At 45.3% G+C, this 20,983-nt stretch overlaps 1 long non-coding RNA gene across 2 annotated transcripts in view; it reads right to left on the bottom strand.

Moving 5' to 3' along the window:
• The window catches only part of LOC140188960 (uncharacterized), a 217,905-nt gene extending 207,751 nt beyond the window's left edge, over nt 1-10,154 (bottom strand). For both annotated transcript variants that reach the window (XR_011883421.1, XR_011883422.1), the window contains exon 1: nt 9,824-10,154. This is a non-coding gene — a long non-coding RNA (uncharacterized lncRNA). The remainder of the gene's footprint in view (nt 1-9,823) is intronic.
• Between the last annotated feature and the right edge of the window lie 10,829 nt (nt 10,155-20,983).

The raw sequence follows: 20,983 nt of genomic DNA, 5'->3' as shown, positions 1-20,983 counted from the left end.
ACACCTTCCATTCCTGTAACCATTCACAGTGTGGGGTCAAAGACAAACACCCTCCATTCCTGTAACCATTCACAATGTGGGGTCAAAGACAAACACCCTCCATTACTGTTACCACTCACCGTGTGGATCAGAGACAAACACCCTCCATTCCTGTAACCAATCACAGTGTGGGGTCAAAGACAAACACCCTCCAGTCCTGTAACCATTCACAGTGTGGATCAGAGACAAACACCCTCCATTCCTGTAACCATTCACCGTGAAGTGTCAGAGACAAACTCCCTCCATTCCTGTAACCATTCACAGAATGGGGTCAAAGACAAACACCCTCTATTCCTGTAACCATTCACCGTGTGGATCAGAGACAGACACCCTCCATTCCTGTAACCATTCACCGTGAGGGGTCAGAGACAAACTCCCTCCATTCCTGTAACCATTCACTGTGTGGATCAGAGACAGACACCCTCCATTCCTGTAACCATTCACAGTGTGGGGTCAAAGACAAACACCCTCCATTCCTGTAACCATTCACAGTGTGGGGTCAAAGAGAAACACCCTCCATTCCTGTAACCACTCACCGTGTGGATCAGAGACAAACACCCTCCATTCCTGTAACCACTCACAGTGTGGATCAGAGACAAACACCCTCCATTCCCTTAAATATTCACCGTGAGGGGTCAGAGACAAACTCCCTCCATTCCTATAACCATTCACAGAGTAGGGTCAAAGACAAACACCCTCCATTCCTGTAACCATTCACATTGTGGATCAGAGACAAACACCCTCCATTCCGGTAACCATTTACCCTGTGGATCAGACACAAACACCCTCCTTTCCTGTAATCGTTCATTGTGTGGAGCAGAGACAAACACCCTCCATTCCTGTAACCATTCACCGTGAGGGGTCAGAGACAAACTCCCTCCATTCCTGTACCCATTCACAGTGTGGATCCGAGACAAACACCCTCCTTTCCTGTAACCATTCACCTTGTGGATCAGAGACAAACACCCTCCATCCCTGTAATCATTCACAGTGTGGATCAAAGACAAACACCCTCCATTCCTGTAGCCATTCGCAGTGTGGATCAGACACAAACACCCTCCTTTCCTGTAACCGTTCATTGTGTGGAGCAGAGACAAACACCCTCCGTTCCTGTAACCATTCACCGTGAGGGGTCAGAGACAAACTCCCTCCATTCCTGTACCCATTCACAGTGTGGATCAGAGACAGACACCCTCCATTTCTGTAACCATTCACAGTGTGGGGTCAAAGACAAACACCCTCCATTCCTGTAACCATTCACCTTGTGGATCAGAGACAAACACCCTCCATCCCTGTAATCATTCACAGTGTGGATCAAAGACAAACACCCTCCATTCCTGTAGCCATTCGCAGTGTGGATCAGACACAAACACCATCCTTTCCTGTAACCGTTCATTGTGTGGAGCAGAGACAAACACCCTCCGTTCCTGTAACCATTCACCGTGAGGGGTCAGAGACAAACTCCCTCCATTCCTGTACCCATTCACAGTGTGGATCAGAGACAGACACCCTCCATTTCTGTAACCATTCACGGTGTGGGGTCAAAGACAAACACCCTCCATTCCTGTAACCACTCACCGTGTGGAACAGAGACAAACACCCTCCATTCCTGTAACCATTTACCGTGTGGATCAGAGACAGACACCTTCCATTCCTGTAACCATTCACAGTGTGGGGTCAAACAAACACCCTCCATTCCTGTAACCAATCACAGTGTGGGGTCAAAGACAAACACCCTCCATTCCTGTAACCATTCACCGTGAGAGGTCAGAGACAAACACCCTCCATCCCTGTAATCATTCACAGTGTGGGGTCAAAGACAAACACCCTCCATTCCTGTAACCACTCACCGTGTGGATCAGAGACAAACACCCTCCATTCCTGTAACCACTCACAGTGTGGATCAGAGACAAACACCCTCCATTCCCTTAAATATTCACCGTGAGGGGTCAGAGACAAACTCCCTCCATTCCTATAACCATTCACAGAGTAGGGTCAAAGACAAACACCCTCCATTCCTGTAACCTCTCACAGTGTGGATCATAGACAAACACCCTCCATTCCTGTAACCATTCACAGTGTGGATCAGAGACAGACACCTTCCATTCCTGTAACCATTCACAGTGTGGGGTCAAACAAACACCCTCCATTCCTGTAACCAATCACAGTGTGGGGTCAAAGACAAACACCCTCCATTCCTGTAACCATTCACAGTGTGGATCAGAGACAGACACCTTCCATTCCTGTAACCGTTCACAGTGTGGGGTCAAACAAACACCCTCCATTCCTGTAACCAATCACAGTGTGGGGTCAAAGACAAACACCCTCCATTCCTGTAACCACTCACAGTGTGGATCAGACACAAACACCCTCCATTCCTCTAACCATTCACAGTGTGGATCAGAGACAAACACCCTCCTTGCCTGTAACCATTCAAAGTGTGGATCACAGACAGACACCCTCCATTCCTGTAACCATTCACAATGTGGGGTCAAAGACAAACACCCTCCATTCCTGTAACCATTCACAGTGTGGGGTCAAAGACAAACACCCTCCATTCCTGTAACCACTGACAGTGTGGATCAGACACAAACACCCTCCATTCCTGTAACCATTCGCAGTGTGGATCAGAGACAAACACCCTCCATTCCTGTAACCACTCACAGTGTGGATCAGAGACAAACACCCTCCATTCCTGTAACCATTCACAGTGTGGATCAGAGACAAACACCCTCCTTGCCTGTAACCATTCACCGTGTGGATCTGAGACAGACACCTTCCATTCCTGTAACCATTCACAGTGTGGGGTCAAAGACAAACACCCTCCATTCCTGTAACCATTCACAATGTGGGGTCAAAGACAAACACCCTCCATTACTGTTACCACTCACCGTGTGGATCAGAGACAAACACCCTCCATTCCTGTAACCAATCACAGTGTGGGGTCAAAGACAAACACCCTCCAGTCCTGTAACCATTCACAGTGTGGATCAGAGACAAACACCCTCCATTCCTGTAACCATTCACCGTGAAGTGTCAGAGACAAACTCCCTCCATTCCTGTAACCATTCACAGAATGGGGTCAAAGACAAACACCCTCTATTCCTGTAACCATTCACCGTGTGGATCAGAGACAGACACCCTCCATTCCTGTAACCATTCACCGTGAGGGGTCAGAGACAAACTCCCTCCATTCCTGTAACCATTCACTGTGTGGATCAGAGACAGACACCCTCCATTCCTGTAACCATTCACAGTGTGGGGTCAAAGACAAACACCCTCCATTCCTGTAACCATTCACAGTGTGGGGTCAAAGACAAACACCCTCCATTCCTGTAACCACTCACCGTGTGGATCAGAGACAAACACCCTCCATTCCTGTAACCACTCACAGTGTGGATCAGAGACAAACACCCTCCATTCCCTTAAATATTCACCGTGAGGGGTCAGAGACAAACTCCCTCCATTCCTATAACCATTCACAGAGTAGGGTCAAAGACAAACACCCTCCATTCCTGTAACCATTCACATTGTGGATCAGAGACAAACACCCTCCATTCCGGTAACCATTTACCCTGTGGATCAGACACAAACACCCTCCTTTCCTGTAATCGTTCATTGTGTGGAGCAGAGACAAACACCCTCCATTCCTGTAACCATTCACCGTGAGGGGTCAGAGACAAACTCCCTCCATTCCTGTACCCATTCACAGTGTGGATCCGAGACAAACACCCTCCTTTCCTGTAACCATTCACCTTGTGGATCAGAGACAAACACCCTCCATCCCTGTAATCATTCACAGTGTGGATCAAAGACAAACACCCTCCATTCCTGTAGCCATTCGCAGTGTGGATCAGACACAAACACCCTCCTTTCCTGTAACCGTTCATTGTGTGGAGCAGAGACAAACACCCTCCGTTCCTGTAACCATTCACCGTGAGGGGTCAGAGACAAACTCCCTCCATTCCTGTACCCATTCACAGTGTGGATCAGAGACAGACACCCTCCATTTCTGTAACCATTCACAGTGTGGGGTCAAAGACAAACACCCTCCATTCCTGTAACCATTCACCTTGTGGATCAGAGACAAACACCCTCCATCCCTGTAATCATTCACAGTGTGGATCAAAGACAAACACCCTCCATTCCTGTAGCCATTCGCAGTGTGGATCAGACACAAACACCCTCCTTTCCTGTAACCGTTCATTGTGTGGAGCAGAGACAAACACCCTCCGTTCCTGTAACCATTCACCGTGAGGGGTCAGAGACAAACTCCCTCCATTCCTGTACCCATTCACAGTGTGGATCAGAGACAGACACCCTCCATTTCTGTAACCATTCACGGTGTGGGGTCAAAGACAAACACCCTCCATTCCTGTAACCACTCACCGTGTGGAACAGAGACAAACACCCTCCATTCCTGTAACCATTTACCGTGTGGATCAGAGACAAACACCCTCCATTCCTGTAACAATTCACCGTGAGGGGTCAAAGACAAACACCCTCCATTCCTGTAACCATTCAGCGTGAGGGGTCAGAGACAAACTCCCTCCATTCCTGTACCCATTCACAGTGTGGATCAGAGACAAACACCCTCCTTGCCTGTAACCGTTCATTGTGTGGAGCAGAGACAAACACCCTCCGTTCCTGTAACCATTCACCGTGAGGGGTCAGAGACAAACTCCCTCCATTCCTGTACCCATTCACAGTGTGGATCAGAGACAGACACCCTCCATTTCTGTAACCATTCACGGTGTGGGGTCAAAGACAAACACCCTCCATTCCTGTAACCACTCACCGTGTGGAACAGAGACAAACACCCTCCATTCCTGTAACCATTTACCGTGTGGATCAGAGACAAACACCCTCCATTCCTGTAACAATTCACCGTGAGGGGTCAAAGACAAACACCCTCCATTCCTGTAACCATTCAGCGTGAGGGGTCAGAGACAAACTCCCTCCATTCCTGTACCCATTCACAGTGTGGATCAGAGACAAACACCCTCCTTGCCTGTAACCATTCACCGTGTGGATCAGAGACAGACACCTTCCATTCCTGTAACCATTCACAGTGTGGGGTCAAACAAACACCCTCCCTTCCTGTAACCACTCACCGTGTGGATCAGAGACAAACACCCTCAATTCCTCTAAACATTCACCGTGTGGGTCAGAGACAAACACCCTCCATTCCTGTAACTATTCAGCTTGATAGCATCACATTTGCTCAGACATATCAGTTGTGAAGCTGAACATTGTTGTCCTGGGCCACAACTGGCCTGTTCCACTCAGGTAATGATTATCAATGATGAAGTAGCTACCCTGCAACAGTTGTAACTACGTACACAGAAGGTTAGTTCCTGATTTCGGAATTGACCTTGTTGGGGCCCTTATGCATTGACCTGCCAGCATTGCACTTTCTCTGTAACTGCACAATATTCTGCAATGTTTTCTCTTCCCTACCTCATGGTAGGGCGTGATCTGCCTGGAAGGAATGCAAACAGAAGTTCTCTCTCCTCCAACCCATTGTATCTCGGTACACATGGCAACAATAAAACAACAGTTTAGACACTGGTTTGTTAAAACGTTCAGGACATTTCTTTAAAAAGGCATTGAAAAACAAACAATTTACACCTCCTTTCATCACCATCTTCAAGTGGGGGGAAATTGTGGCTTGACCATCAATTAAACAATCAAATCAAGCAGCGAGGAGTCTTACTTTGCCTTTTTTTAAGAGAGATACAGTACAGGAACAGGACCTTCCAGCCCTACAGGCCCCGCACCATCAATCCCACCGATGTGACCAACTAACGCATGTATCTTTGGAATATGGGAGGCCGATGTGACCAACTAATGCATGTATCTTTGGAATATGGGAGGAAAGCAGAGGAGCTGGGGGAAACCAGTGTAGTCGTAGGGAATTGAACCCGAGGCACTGGCACTGGAATGGTGTTACACTAACTGCTACACTACTGTACCACCCTAAAAGAAGAATAAGCCTTCCCACTCTGCACCTGGAGTGGGGAGGTTTCAGAAGACGATGATGTGCTGGGTGCCAGGAGTCATGCAATGAACCCTGAGGCCACATATGGTGGTGAGTAAGGGTACCCTTACAGTGTGGTGGTACTCCCAGTGTTGAACAGTCTAGATTGAGTGAATATGGAGAGGATGTTTCCTGTGGTGGAGGAGTTTAGGACCAGAGGGCACAGTCTTAGCATCTTCCTTTAGGACAGAGACAAGGAGGAATTTCTTTCACCAGACAGTGGTGAACCTGTGGAATTCATTACCACAGATGGCTGTGGAGGCAAAGTCATGGGTATATTTAAAGGACAGGTTTACAGGTTCTTAGTTAATCAGGACATCAAAGGTTATAAGGAGAAGACAGGAGAACAGGTTTGAGAGGGATAATAAATCATCCACGGTGGAATGACAGAACAGACCCAATGAGTCGAATGGTCTAATTCTGTTCCTATGTCTTATGGTTTCATGTTCGCTCAGAAACAGCCAAGCTTGGATGATTCATACCAAAATGCAATATATCATTGTTGCCTGGACTCGGGTTGTCAGTGCGAAGTCATTATATTATTTATAAAAGGAGGTGATGAGGTGTTGGCCTCTTTTCCAACATTGCAAACTCCAGGGCCAATGAGCAAAGTATCTCCTCCTTCACCCATGGTTTTGCAGGCTTGTGAAGCTGGAATCTGGTGAGGGAAGAGTCCCCCTGGAGGAGGGGTGGAACCCAGGGCAAAGCTGACAGCCATAGTGGGGCAATCGTACACACAAGAGATTCTGCAGATGCTAGAAATCCAGAGCAACATCCTTAAAATGCTGGAGGAACTCAGCAGGTCAGGCAGCACCGATGGAGGGGAACAGGCAGTCAATGTTTCAGGCCAAGACTCTTCATCAGGACTGGAAGGAAGGGGGCAAAAGTCAGAATAAAAAGATGGGGGAGGGGAAGGAGTAGAAACTGGCAGGGGATGGGTGAAGCCAGGTGAGGGGTGGGTGGGTGAAGGATGGGGGTTGAAGTAAGAAGTTGAGAGGGGATGGGTAGAAGAGGTAAAGGGTGAAGAAGGAAAACTCTGATAGCAGTGGAGAGTAGATCATGGGAGAAAGAAGAGGGAGTTGCACCAGTGGGGTAATCAGTTGTGGTTTCTAAATAATTCCTGGTGGATCTGCATCTTGTCAGACTGAACACAGTGAGGGAACAGTGGGGATCTTGAGACCCAGCGTGGTAAGCTCAAGGGCAAGATGATGTTACTGGGACTGGAGGATTGAGTAATGAGGCTGGGTCCCCCCCCCCCCCGCGATGTTCTGGAAGCTTCTAAAGTCATGAGAGGCACAGATAAGATGAAAAGTTGTGGTCTTTTTCACCAGGGTAAGGGAGTGGAGTGTAAAACTGGAGCGGGTAGCATTAAGGTGCGAGGCGAATGATTGCCAGGGACCCGAGGGGTAACGCTTTAAGCACAGTGGCGGGTATATGGAACAAGCTGCAGAGTCAAGTACAACTAGAATAGTTAAGTTTAGAGATGATGTGTCGAATGCAGGCAGTGGGACGAGCTCAGATGGATACCTTGGTCACCAAGGACACGAAGGGCCGAAGGGCCTATTTCCGTGCTTTATGGCGCCAAATCCTGACCCCAACGCATTGTAAAAGGGAATTCAATTCTAATTTATAAATAAAGAGCCTGTTGAAGTGACGGAGATCATTGGAAAAACAAAAGCCCTGTTGGGAAGCGAATGTACTGGTCTACTCTGGGTGACCAACACCGTCTGCTCTAGACAGACTGCCTCAACAGCATCTTCTCGGGACCACGCGGAATCGCGGGAGTTCAGCCATTGACCTTGAACTCTAAACAAAGCAAAACCTCCACTCCGACCAAAGGGGTCTGAATAGAGCAGAATTGTTTTTAACTGTCCACGGGTGGTATGCCGTCCTTTGCTGAAACTGTTCTAGCATTAAGTTTCATGTTGTAAACGGAAGGGGCAGCGGACGCACTTTCAATCCAACTTTCACAGAGGGAACAGGAATAACTAAAAGAAAACACGTACAGTATTTGCAGGGCGGCAGGGGAAGAGTTAAGGACGTGGGCTGAAGTGGATTGCTCTGGGGACGGCTGCGAGACTGCGGCGTTCGCCACGATTGCCTTCAAACCCTGCGAGTTTCGGTCCCGCTCCAGAAACTGAAATGCATTCAGGCTGACCCTCTGGAGGGGGAGAGCAATGCCGTCGAAGAATCTGCCTCCGGAGGGAGGGGTGGTAAATCGAGCCCTTAAACTCCCTCTAAAATGGTCAGCAAACATCCCGCGGTACTAATTCCTCCATCGGTGTTGCGTCACTTCTGAACGAAAGGCAGGGAAGCATTTCTCAAGTCCAGCCCGCTCTCTCTGAAACCTCCTCATCACAGCTCTGTTGTATTGGGGAACTGCATTCTCCGGACCAGAGTGAACCCCGCCGTCAACCGCTGTAAACGATACACTGCCCTCAATGAGATGATCAAACCCGCGTCCCAGCCGGGAATTGCAATATTTAGCTATTTCAATGACAGATCGTAGCTAATAATTACGCCCTCCTGATTACAAGTTTTGTTAATTGCGCTGTAGGAAATAACAACCATTTAATTACCAGTCCCCAGTAGCACGTCTACAAAAGAAACTGCGGGGAGATTCCGATCAAAGGCACGCAGTCTCCAGTTCGCCGTAAAATTAAACCGTCCCCTCGGTTTAAAATGTTGCATTTCATGGGCTATTAGGCGAGAGTGCAGTCTCGCCTTGAGCGTTATTTGCGAGAAAAAGCGACGCCATTCATTATTACAAGCAGCTCCTTTCGCAAAGTACAAGGTGCAGCGGTGATTCTCTCTCTCTCTGTAGCATTGAGAAAAAAAATCCCCGACACAGCACAGAGCTGTACTAGCGTGTGTGTGTGTGTGCGCGCCACTTTATAATCACTGAATGTATAAAAGTCAGAGTATGAAGTGTTTGTCAATGCAGATGTCAAAAAGTGTCAGCGAGGAACAGTCTGATTTCTCATTTGTTTCAAGTTTTTCATCGGACTCTACGGCCCTCTGTAATGACAGATTAATTGACAGACAGCCTATTTTACGCGCTGTTCCATCCCAGCGTATTGTTTAATTATAACAAGGCTCCTGCACCTTAAAAATGAATATTTATTTACAATTAGCTGGAAAAGTCAAACGTTTTCCTCGCCTGTTTGGACAAGACGGAATGTTTGCTACAACTGAACTCATCCCACACACCTCGCTTTAGAACCGGCACCACTCCATCATACAACTCCCCCTCCCAAGTCTACAGCCTTTCCCCCAATTATCTCCCTCTCCGTTCCTCCTTCACTGCCGCATTCAGACCCTCGGCCCCCAAACAACCCATGGTTTATTTTTACCCTCTCCCCATTCGACCTCCCACCCTAACCCCTTGGCCGGGGACTGAGTCACGCCGTCCATTCTAACGGCAGCACCCATTCAATATATCCCGCAGGAGCAACCAAGAAACAGGCGGAGTTTCCATTGGAAAGGACGCTGCTGTAAATAAGGAGCAAATCTTTCAAGGATCAAAGTTAAAAGCAGTTCAGAGTTGAAGACAACCGAAGAGAGAGAAAGAATATTTAAGTATTTAAATATTTCAGGCAATCGACAATAGTCTGAGTGGGGGCGGGAAGGGGGACTAGTCGTCACCCGGCGAATTGAAGTTGTCCATCAGTTCGCGAGGGACAGCTGCCCCTCACGACCGGACGCGGACATCGGCTCAGCCGAACCGCGAATCGACTATCCTACCTGCTCGGGAGCCAAGTCGGAAGGAGCCCCGGCGTCGCCGCAGCCTCGGGATGTTCGGCTCTCTTGTCCCACGGTACTCTCCCCTCTTCTCTACCGAACGTGGCCAGGGAGAGGAGTGGCAGCCGAGCACATAACTCCATGTATAATCCCACCAACTCGGGTAGCAAGAACACCGCGCTCTAAAAGCCTCAATGGGCTTTGGGTCTTGATTCTAATGAAGAAGCGGAGCAGTTAGGCTAATTCCATCTGATATTTCAGGAGATAAATATGGGCCACCCGACAGATCTGGTATTCATTATTATTATTATTATTGTTGTTTCGTTATTTCATCTTGCTCCCCCTCCCCTGCTCCCACCTCTCTTCTCCAGCAGTTATCTGGTATCTGAATTTAAACTCCCCCCCTCCTCCCCGCCTCCCCCCCCCCGGGCTCTCAGCCAGCACGCAAGCGCATTAAGCACAGCCACGCCGCTTAACGCGCATCAACTCTCAACTGCTCGTCCGTCTCCCACCAAAGAAAAATGTTTCCTGCCCCGTCTTTACCTCCCCTCACATGTATCTCCCAGTAAATACCAGCGTGGGGAGAACCCGGAAGAGTTTTGAAATGGGGACCAGACTGAGGTGTGAGTGGCCGCGTTAAACCAAGATCAATCAGGTAGCGATCCTTCACACAATGATTAGGTAATTCTCGCTCAGAGAATCGGGAATAGCATCCGATAGAGAATCGATGAGAAACAGGCGAGGGGTTCAGTTCCACAAGAGCACGGGGTGAGGGGCTGTCTGCTACTAATCGACACCTGAACTCACTGGGTAGACTCATCGCCTCATCTCACGGCCTGCACCCGTTCCCAGGGCAATTTATGGACATAAGGTTCAACGGAACGGGTGGGGCTTTCATCCAAATTCAGCCATAAAGAATTTGGTAAATATGTATAGGAGAAGAGTTTGAAGATTGTTTACTGTAATTTTCAGTACGCAAGTGTAAAGGAGAACACAAAAATTGTTACTCGGGAACCGATGCAGCATATACAAACAAAATAAGATAAAGAATAAACACAATATTAATAAACACACAGCAAATATAAATACATACGAGAGCCTATATACATAGATTGATTATATGTCCATAAAGCGACGCTAGGCACAGGAGTGTCTGTACATAAGGTGACTGACAGGAAATGATGAAGTAGTGGTAGTTGGGGTGTGGAGAAGTGTTTTACTGGGAGGAAGTGTTGATCAGCCTTACTGCTTGAGGAAAGTAAATGCTTTGGAGTCTGCTGGTCCTGGTGTGGTTGCCATGTAGCCTCTTCCCTGATGGGAATGGGTCAAACAGTCCATGGGCAGGGTGGGTGGGATTCTCAGTGATGTTACTGGTCCTTTTCCAACACCTTTCTGTGAAAGTAACTTTTGTAACTTAAGGAGCACACACATAAATCTGGTTTCAGACAACTCATAATCATATGGTAAGTAACGTTAAGAAGTTTACATGAAGTTAGCACTCAGTACTTCTGAGTAAAATTGAAATGTATACTCTTTTAATCTGAATGCATTACTTTCTGTTGTGTGCACTTTGTGAAAATATCTTTTGTAACTTAAGGAGAAAACACATAAAACTGGTTGCAGTCCACTCTAAATCATATGCTAAGTAAAATTAAAAGGTTACATCACGTTAGCATGTAGTACATTTGTGCAAAATTGAAATGTGAATCTGAAAGCATTACTTTCTACTGTGTGCACATTGTGAAAGTAACTTTTGTAACTTCAGGAGCACACACATAAAACTGGTTGCAGACAACTCATAATCATATGGTAAGTAAAGTTAAGAGGTTTACATCAAGTTAGCACTCAGTACTTTTGAGTAAAATTGAAATGTATACTCTTTTAATCTGAAAGCATATATGTCCTTGATGGTGTGCGGGTTGATGCCAGTGATGTGTTGGGCTCTTTTGACTATCCAAGTAGATTCCATACCATGCAGTGATGTAGCTTGTTAGGATGTTCTCTACCACAATCTGTAGAATGACCTGAGTATAGATGTGCAAAGTCCAACCTCTCTTGAGCTTCCACAGAAAGTAAAGTTTTCCTGATTGTGTAGAATGTGTTCTGGCACCATGAGAGGTTAAACATAAAGGCAGTAAAATGGAACTAACTACTGAAACAAAAACAACTGCAGATTTTATTATATAATTCAGCAAATAAAATAAAACCAGAAGATGTTAGAAACACTCAGCAAGTCAAGCTACATCTGAGGAGAGAGAAACAAAGCACTAAGGTTTCATCTCAGCAATGTACAGTGCCTATAAAAAGTATTCACCACCACCCCCCCAGAAATCTTCATGTTTTATTATTTTACAACATTGAATCAGAGTGGATTTAATTTGGCTTTTTTGACACTGATCAACAGAAAAAGACTCTTTTGTGTCAAAGTGAAAAGAGATCTCTACAAAGTGATCTAAATTAATTACAAATATAAAACACAAAATTATTGATTGCATAAGTATTCAAACCCTTTAATCTGACACACCAAATCATCACTGGTGCAGCCTATTGGCTTTGTAGTCACATAATTAGTTAGATGGAGATCACCTGTGTGCAGTCAGGGTGATTCAATTGATTGTATTAAAAATACATCTGTATCTGGAAGGTCCAACTGCTGGTGAGTCAGTATCCTGGTAAAAACTACACCATGAAGACAAAAGAACACTCCAAGCAACTCCATAAAAACGTTATTGAAAAGCACAAGTCAGGAGATGGATACAAGAAAATCCTCAAGTCACTGGATATCCCTTGGAGTACAGTGAAGTCAATCATCAAGAAATGGAAAGAATATGGCACAGCTGTAAATCTGCCTAGAGCAGGCCGTCCTCAAAAACTAAGTGACCGTGCAAGAAGGGGACTAGTGAGGGAGGCCACCAAGAGATCTATGACAACTCTGGAGGAGATACAAGCTTCAGTGGCTGAGATGGGAGAGATTGCACATACAACAACTGCTGCCCATGTGTTTCACCAGTTGCAGCTTTATGGGAGAGTGGCAAAGAGAAAACCACTTTTGGAAAAAAAGCACTCACATGAAATCTTGGCTAGAATTTGCCGGAAGGCATGTGGAAGGCTCTGAAGTCAGCTGGAAGAAGGTTGCATGATCTGATGAAACCAAAATTGAGCATTTTGACCACCAGACTAAATGTTATGTTTGGTGTAAGTCAATCACTGCACATCATTAAAAACATACTATCCCTGCTGTGAAGCATGGCGGTGGCTGCATCATGCTGTGGGGATACTTCACTGCACCAGACTCTGGAGGGCTTGTAAAAGTAAAGGGTTAGATGAATGCAGCGAAATCCTGGAGGAAAACTGCAAGAGAACTGCAACTTGGGAGAAGATTTGTTTTCCAACAAGACAATGACCTCAAGCATAAAACCAAAGCTACACAGGAATGGCTTAAAAACTACAAGGTTAATATGCTGGAGTGGCCAAGTCAGAGTCCAGACCTCAATCCAATTGAGAATTTGTGGCTGGACTTGCAAAGAGCTGTTCTCTCACAATCCCCATGCAATCTGAGCAGTTTTGTAAGGAAGAATGGGGAAAAATTCCAGTGACCAGATGTGCAAAGCTGATAGAGACCTATCCACACTGAGTCCAGGCTGCAATTGCTGCCAAAGGTGCATCTACTAAATACTGACTTGAAGGGGGTGGATGCTTATGCAATCAATTATTTTGTGTTTTATGTTTGTAGTTAACTTGGAACACTTTGTAGATGTCTGTTTACAAGTGGTGCATTGTAGTGCAGTGGTGCACTTCCAAGGGGAGGGGGAGGTGAATGCTTTTTATAGGCACTATATATCGAGACCAAGTGGTGCATTGTTCCAAAGGCTGTTCATAATGGATTGTATGACTTCCTTCTGCAATGACTGATTTCATTTCACATGTAGGGGTTTATATTGGATCTCTGTATTCTCAACTGCTGGATTATTAACAAACAATCTGGTGAGGGAACTCAACAGATTCTAGCGAGAGCATCCTATCAAGCAGCATTTGTGAGGGGAAAGTTTTGGATTGCAACCCTCTACTCATTTCTACCATCTGCGAGGAGGTGCAGGAGCATAAAGACACAAACTGAATATTTTAGGAATAGTTTCTTCTCCTCTGTCTACAGATTTTTGAATGAACATTGAACCCTTGTACACCACCTCACTATTTTTGCTCTCTTTTTGCACTACTTATTTAAAATAACAGCTTTCATGACATATCTCAGTGATAATAATACTGATTCCAACCATCAAGGAGAAGGTACAGGAACCTGAAGATACATAATCTATGTTTCAGGAACAGCTTCTTCCCCTCTGCCATCAGATTTCTGAATGGTCCATGAAGACTAGCTCACCATTTTGCTCTCTTCTTACACTGTTCATTTATTTATCTTCCCATTTCTTACTGTAACTGATGGTAATTCTTTTATGTATTGTACACTATTGCTGCCACAAAAAAACAAATCTCACAATGTGTCAATGATAATGAACCTGATTCATTCTACCCAGTCAGTAGATGATATCAAAACACACTGCTAGATATCACAAACAGAGAAAATCTTCAGATGCTGGAAATCCAAGCAGCACACACAAAATGCTGGAGGAACTCAGCAGACCAGGCAGCTGCTGAGCGAAGGATCTCGGCCCGAAATGTTGACTGTTCTTTTTACCATAGATACTACCTGGCCTGCTGAGTTCCTCCAGCACTTTGTGTGCACTGCTAGATATCAGCCACATTTGAGATTTTTCAGTGAGTGCCAGTATTTATGAAAAAGCAGTGGAGTGAATCTATGACTACATGAACTGCTGTAATACAGCCATGCTGTTTGAAACTTGGCATTCTCTTTCTCCTTTGAAATATTCCTAATTTATCTTAGGTTGTCTACTGGCCCAAGGTGAACTCACCTGTGTCACCATGCTTTGAGGAGCTAACTTAAATTCCTGCATTGAGTCAGTATAAAATATAGAAACTAGGGATTAATTTTAATATGAAATATAAACAGGAGATGCAGGAAACACTCAGCAGGTCAGGCAGCAACTGTAGAAAACAAAAACGGAAAATGTTTCAAGCCAGGAAATCTTACTCAATTCTGAATAGGGGTCTCAGCTCTGTTCCTCTTTCCACAGATGCTGCCTTGCCTGCTGAGTGTTATCAGAGTTTTCTGTTTTCAGTCAAAATCAAATTTGCTGCCGCATGCACAGGGGCAGAGCGTGATGGGCGCAGAGCATCAGAGACGCACCACTCACAAGAAAACACACATGGACATAAATTATATAAAATTATACACAAAAGAACACCGTTAAAACAAAAAAAGAAAGACAGAGAGTCTGTGTGGCCTGCATTTTACTATTCTGAGCTGCATTTTAAATGTAATCTTCAAATGCATATTCAAATCTGAAGGCTAGTGGCTGAAGTCAGTTAAGTTAATTGCTACATGTGCTCATCCAAGATCGCTCCAACAGTTCATTAAAGAATGAAGTGGCTGAAGGAATGTAGTGGTTCTTGATCCTGGTAATGTCGGACTTCAGGCGTCTGTACCTCCCACTCAATGGCTGATGCAAGGTGATGGCATAGCCTAGACCAATCTTTTTTATGTCATGGATCGTTACCATTAACTGAGGGGTCCGTAGACCTCAGGTTGAGAACCGCTGGCCTAGATGGAAACGATCGTCAGTGATGGATGTTGCCTTTTCATGGCAGGGAATGAATTACGTACTTCCAATCGTGTGGAGGAATGTGTCTCTGATGTATTGGGCTAAACCCAATATGCTGCAGCTCCTTGCATTCCGGCAGATTTGAAATGCTGTGCAAAACCTTAATATGATCAGTCCAAATATCTTTAGCCCAGATATCCAGTATCTGTCGTGTATCTTATCGATTTTCATTTACCATAAGACATAGGAGCACCACTTGGCCCATCGAGTCTGCTCTGCCTTTCTCTCAACTCTAATTTATTATCTTTCTCAAACCATTCTCCTGCCTCCTTCCGGTAACTTTTGACACCCTTACTAATCAAGAACCTACCAACTTCCACATTAAATATACCCAATGACTTGGCCTCCAAAGCCACCTGTGGCAATGAATTCCACAGTTTCATCACCCTCTGTCAAAGGAAATTTCTCCCCATCTCTGTTCCAAAGGAATGTAGGGGCGTCCCTCTTTTCTCAGGTGGTGCCCTCTGGTCCTAGACCCCACCCCCCGCACAGAAAACATCACTCTCTCTAGGTCTTTCAGTATTTGATAAGTTTTAATGAGAACTCCACTCATTCTTTTAGACTCCAGTCAATACAGGTCCAGAACCACCAAATACTCTTTATACGTTAACCCTTTGGATCTCCTCCAATGGCAGCATATCCTTTCTTCGGTAAGGGGCCTAAAACTGCTCACAATACTCCACGTGTGGTCTGACCAATGCCTCATATAGTCTCAGTATTGCATCCTTGCCTTTGTATTCTAGACCTCTTGAAATGAATGCTAAACTTTATGAATGATATGCGGACTTTTACTTCCTCCCAAAATCTTCTCAGAGAAGGTAAAAGGAAAACCTGGACTTCTACAAAGCCTTTTAATATTCCTTGTAGGATATCCCAAACTAGTCAATGTTGTAGGATAGTAAACATACAGGCAACTTGTGCACAACAAGCTCCCACAAGGAACAACATGAATTTAGCTGGATAGCTTGTCACACCAGTGGTGACGGATAGGTATACACACCCAAGTACAATGTACCCTGTCCTCCTGTTCCAGTGGATCATTTGCATCATCCCTGGATAGAGTTCAGGGGTCATTATTCTAAGATAAGATTACATTTATTTGTCACATGTACCTCAAAACATTCGGTGAAGTGCATCATTTGCGTCAAACCAAATCAGTGATGTTCGTGCAGGGCAGTGCACAAGAGTCGCCACGCCTCTGATGCTCTCATAGCATGCTAACAACTCACTAACCCTAATCCGTACCTTCTTGGAATGTGGGAGGAAACAGGAACACCCAGAGGAAACTCATATGTCATGGGGAGAATGGGCAATCTATATACAAGCAGCAGCAGGAATTGAACCCTGATCAGTGATTGCTACTGCTATAAAGTGCTACATTAACTACTATGCTACTGTTTAATATTTTACCTGAGAATTGGAACATCAGGTAAAATGGCTGTCCCTCAGTGCAGCAAAACTGTGGCTCAAGTTCTGTCCAAGACCACAAGAGATTGCAGATTAACGCACACAAAATGCAGGGGGACCAACCAGGTCAGGCAGCATTGATGGAGAGGAGCTGACACTTTGGGCTGAGGCCCTTTATCACGACTGATGAAAAAAAATTGCGAGAAATTTCACAGAGATTTGGACACATCCAAGTTTATCATGAAAATTGGCCTCCCTTCCATGTAATCTGTCTAAACTTCCTGCAGCCTCAGGAAAGAAGCCAGACATTCTCCTTTGTATTCCCTTCCATATGGTAGAAGGATCCCACCAACCCAGACATTCCTCCCTCTATTCCCATTCAGAAAGTACAAACACTTGAAGACATGCACAACCAGGCTCAGGTTTCTGTCCTGCTGTTATCAGACTCTGCAATGATAAAGGTGAACTCTTGACTTCACGATATTCTTTGCCAATGGCCTTACACCTTTGTTTTACTTACTCTGCACTTTCTCCATAACTGTAACAAGTTATTCTGCATTTTGGTATTGTATTTCCTTTTGCGCTACCTCGATGTAGTTATGTTGTGAAATGATCTGTACAGATGCCATGTAACACAAAGTTTGTCACTGTATCTTGATGCATGTGACAATAATAAACCAATTTCCTTCATCTTTTCAAATCTGGAGACAAGAGTCTCACCTGTGAAGTCACAACTGAAATAATGAGTAATACGTCCCAGAAACTGCCCTCAACATACATCTAACACACACTCACAGGCATCTGGTTTGATAGATTAAATTGCCCTGCAATTACACAAATATTTTTAACTTGGAAATTTATCATAGGCAACTCAGTCCTCTGTCTAAACTCTAATCCCCCTTAGATACACCTCACAGCATCTGGCACAGTGCTGTGCTTCAGAAGGCAATAACTGGGAAATGATGAGAGATGACACCATCATAACAGACGAGTTATCTGAAGTCATTATGATATTCTATAAGAGCCTTTTTGGCAATCTGAACTTAATTTATTAGTACACATTCACATCTTTGCTCGGCCACAGTGGCTGGAAACAATCTGCCTCCTTTGTGATATACTGCGTCTGGTGCTCCCGATGTGGCCTTTTATATATTGGCGAGACCCGATGCAGACTGGGAGACCGCTTTGCTGAACACCTACGCTCTGTCTGCCAGAGAAAGCAGGATCTCCCAGTGGCCACACATTTTAAATCCACATCCCATTCCCATTCTGATATGTCTATCCACGGCCTCCTCTACTGTAAAGATGAAGCCACACTCAGGTTGGAGGAACAACACCTTATATTCTGTCTGGGTAGCCTCCAACAGGCTGGCATGAACATCGACTTCTCTAACTTCCGCTAATGCCCCACCTTCCCCTTGTACCCCATCTGTTACTTATTTTTATACACACATTCTTTCTCTCACTCTCCTTTTTCTCCCTCTGTCCCTCTGAATATACCCCTTGCCCATCCTCTGGGTCCCCCCCCCCCCCCGTCTTTCTTCCCGGACCTCCTGTCCCATGATCCTCTCGTATCCTTTTTGCCTATCACCTGTCCAGCTCTTGGCTCCATCCCTCCCCCTCCCGTCTTCTTCTATCATTTTGGATCTCCCCTTCCCCCTCCAACTTTCAAATCCCTTACTCACTCTTCCTTCAGTTAGTCCTGACGAAGGGTCTCGGCCTGAAACGTCGACTGCACCTCTTCCTAGAGATGCTGCCTGGCCTGCTGCATTCACCAGCAACTTTGATGTGTGTTGCTTGAATTTCCAGCACCTGCAGAATTCCTGTTGTTTGCCTCCTTTGTCTTGGTTCTGGTGGATTCCTACTTTCAGCCTCTCTGCCTCTCCAGTAATAGACCAGCACACTTCACCACACACTGCACTCCTCCTCACAAACTAGGACAAGACCTGAATCTAATGGGAAAGCTGAGGAAAGGAAGACTTGCGTTTAAGTAGCACCTGTCACAACCGGGAGTAATCATCAAGTGGTAGTTGGTTTATTAATATCACATGTATTGAGGTGCAATGAAAAACTTAGTTTGCATGCTATCAGACTGATCACTCCCTACTTTGAGGTCACATGAATGGAAACTAACAGGATGTAGAATATAGTATTACAGTAACAGAGGAAGTTCAGTGCAGGTAGACAAATTAAATGCAAAGATGGAGTTTCATATTCCCATCGGGATTCTTTAAATCAGATCAGTGTCCAAACTGCTGAAAGTGGTTGAGCAGCATCTTTGGAGGGAAGGAACATACGAAATAGGAGCAGGAGTTGGCCATCTGCCCCGTCGAGCCTGCTCCACCATTCAATAAGATCATGACTGATCTGGCCATGGACTCATCTCCACCTACCTGCCTTTTCCCCATAACCTTTAATTCCCCTACTGTTGAAAAATCTATCCAACCTTGTCCTGAGGTAGCCTCCACTGCTTCATTGGGCAGAGAATTCCACCGATACACCACTCTCTAGGAAAAGTAGTTCCTCCTCATCTCTGTTCTAAATCTGCTCCCCCAAATCTTGGGGCTATGTCCCCTAGTTCTAGTCTCACCTACCAGTGGAAACAACTTTTCTGCATCTATATTATCTATCCCTTTCATAATTTTATAGATTTCTATATGATCTCCTCTCAGTCTTCTGAATTCCAGTGAGTACAGTCCCAGGCGACTCAAACTCTCCTCATAGTCCAACCCTCTCATCTCTGGAATCAACCCGGTGAATCTCCTCTGCACTGCCTCCAAAGTCGGTATATCCTTCCTCAAGTATGGAGACCAGAACTGCACGCAGTACTCCAGGTGCAGCCTCACCACTACCCTGTCCTGTTGCAGCATAACCTCCCTGCTCTTAAATTCAATCCCTCTCACAATGAAGGCCAACATTTCATTTGCCTTCTCAAAAGCCTGCTGCACCTGCAAACCAACCTTTTGTGATTCATGCACAAGCACTCACAAATCACTCTTCACAGCAGCATGCTGCAATTTTTTACCATTTAAATGATAATCTGCTCTTCAATTTTTGCCTTCCAAAGTGAATGACCTCGCATTTACCAACATTTTATTCCATCTGCCAGACCCTTGCCCACTCAACTAACCTATCTATACCTCTCTGCAGACTCTCTGTATCTTCTGCACAATTTTCTTTTCCATTCAATTTAGTATCATCAGCAAACTTAGAAACACTACACTTGATCCCCTCCAGATTGTTAATGTATATCATTAACAGCTGCAAGTCCAATACCAACCTCTGCGGCACACTGCTCACCACTTATTGCCAACCAGAGTAACACTCATGTATCACAACTCTCTGCTTTCTAGTAGATAACCAATCCTGTATCCATGCTAATACATCACCCCCAAATCTTATGGTTAAGTCTTTTATGCAGCAACTTATCGAACACCTTTGGAAATCCAAGTAAATAACATCCATCTGTTCCCCTCTATCCACTGCACTCATTATATACTCAAAGGACTCCAATACATTTGTCAAATAGGACCTGCCTTTGCTGAATCCATGTTGTGTCTGCTTGATGGATCCATTTCTTTCCAGATGCCTCACAATTTCTTCTTTAATGATAACTTCAAGCATTTTCCCAACTACAGATTTTAAACTAACTTGCCTATAGTTACCTGCCTTTTGCCAACATCCTTTTTTGAACAGTGGTGTGAGAATTTTGGTAAATTATCACCAAAGCATCTACTATAACTTCTGTCATTTCTTTCAGCACCCTGGGATGCCTACCATCAGGACCAGGGGACTTGTCTACCTTCCGGCCCACAAGTTTGCTCAGCACTACCTCTTTAGTGATAGCTATTGTATCAAGATCCTCACCTCCCACTGCATCAGTAACATCTCTCTTTGGCATGTTAGATGTGTCCACTATTGTGAGGACCACACAAAATATTCATTCAAAGCCTCTGCCATGTCCTCATTACCCAATATCAATTCCCCCTTCTTGTCCTCCAAGGGACCCATGTTC

This window comes from Mobula birostris, chromosome 2 (genome assembly GCF_030028105.1).
Source record: "Mobula birostris isolate sMobBir1 chromosome 2, sMobBir1.hap1, whole genome shotgun sequence".
In the NCBI taxonomy this organism is placed as follows: Eukaryota; Metazoa; Chordata; class Chondrichthyes; order Myliobatiformes; family Myliobatidae; genus Mobula; species Mobula birostris.
The sequence above is the reverse complement of the archived record's forward strand: the minus strand, read 5'-3'. Positions and strand labels throughout refer to the sequence as shown.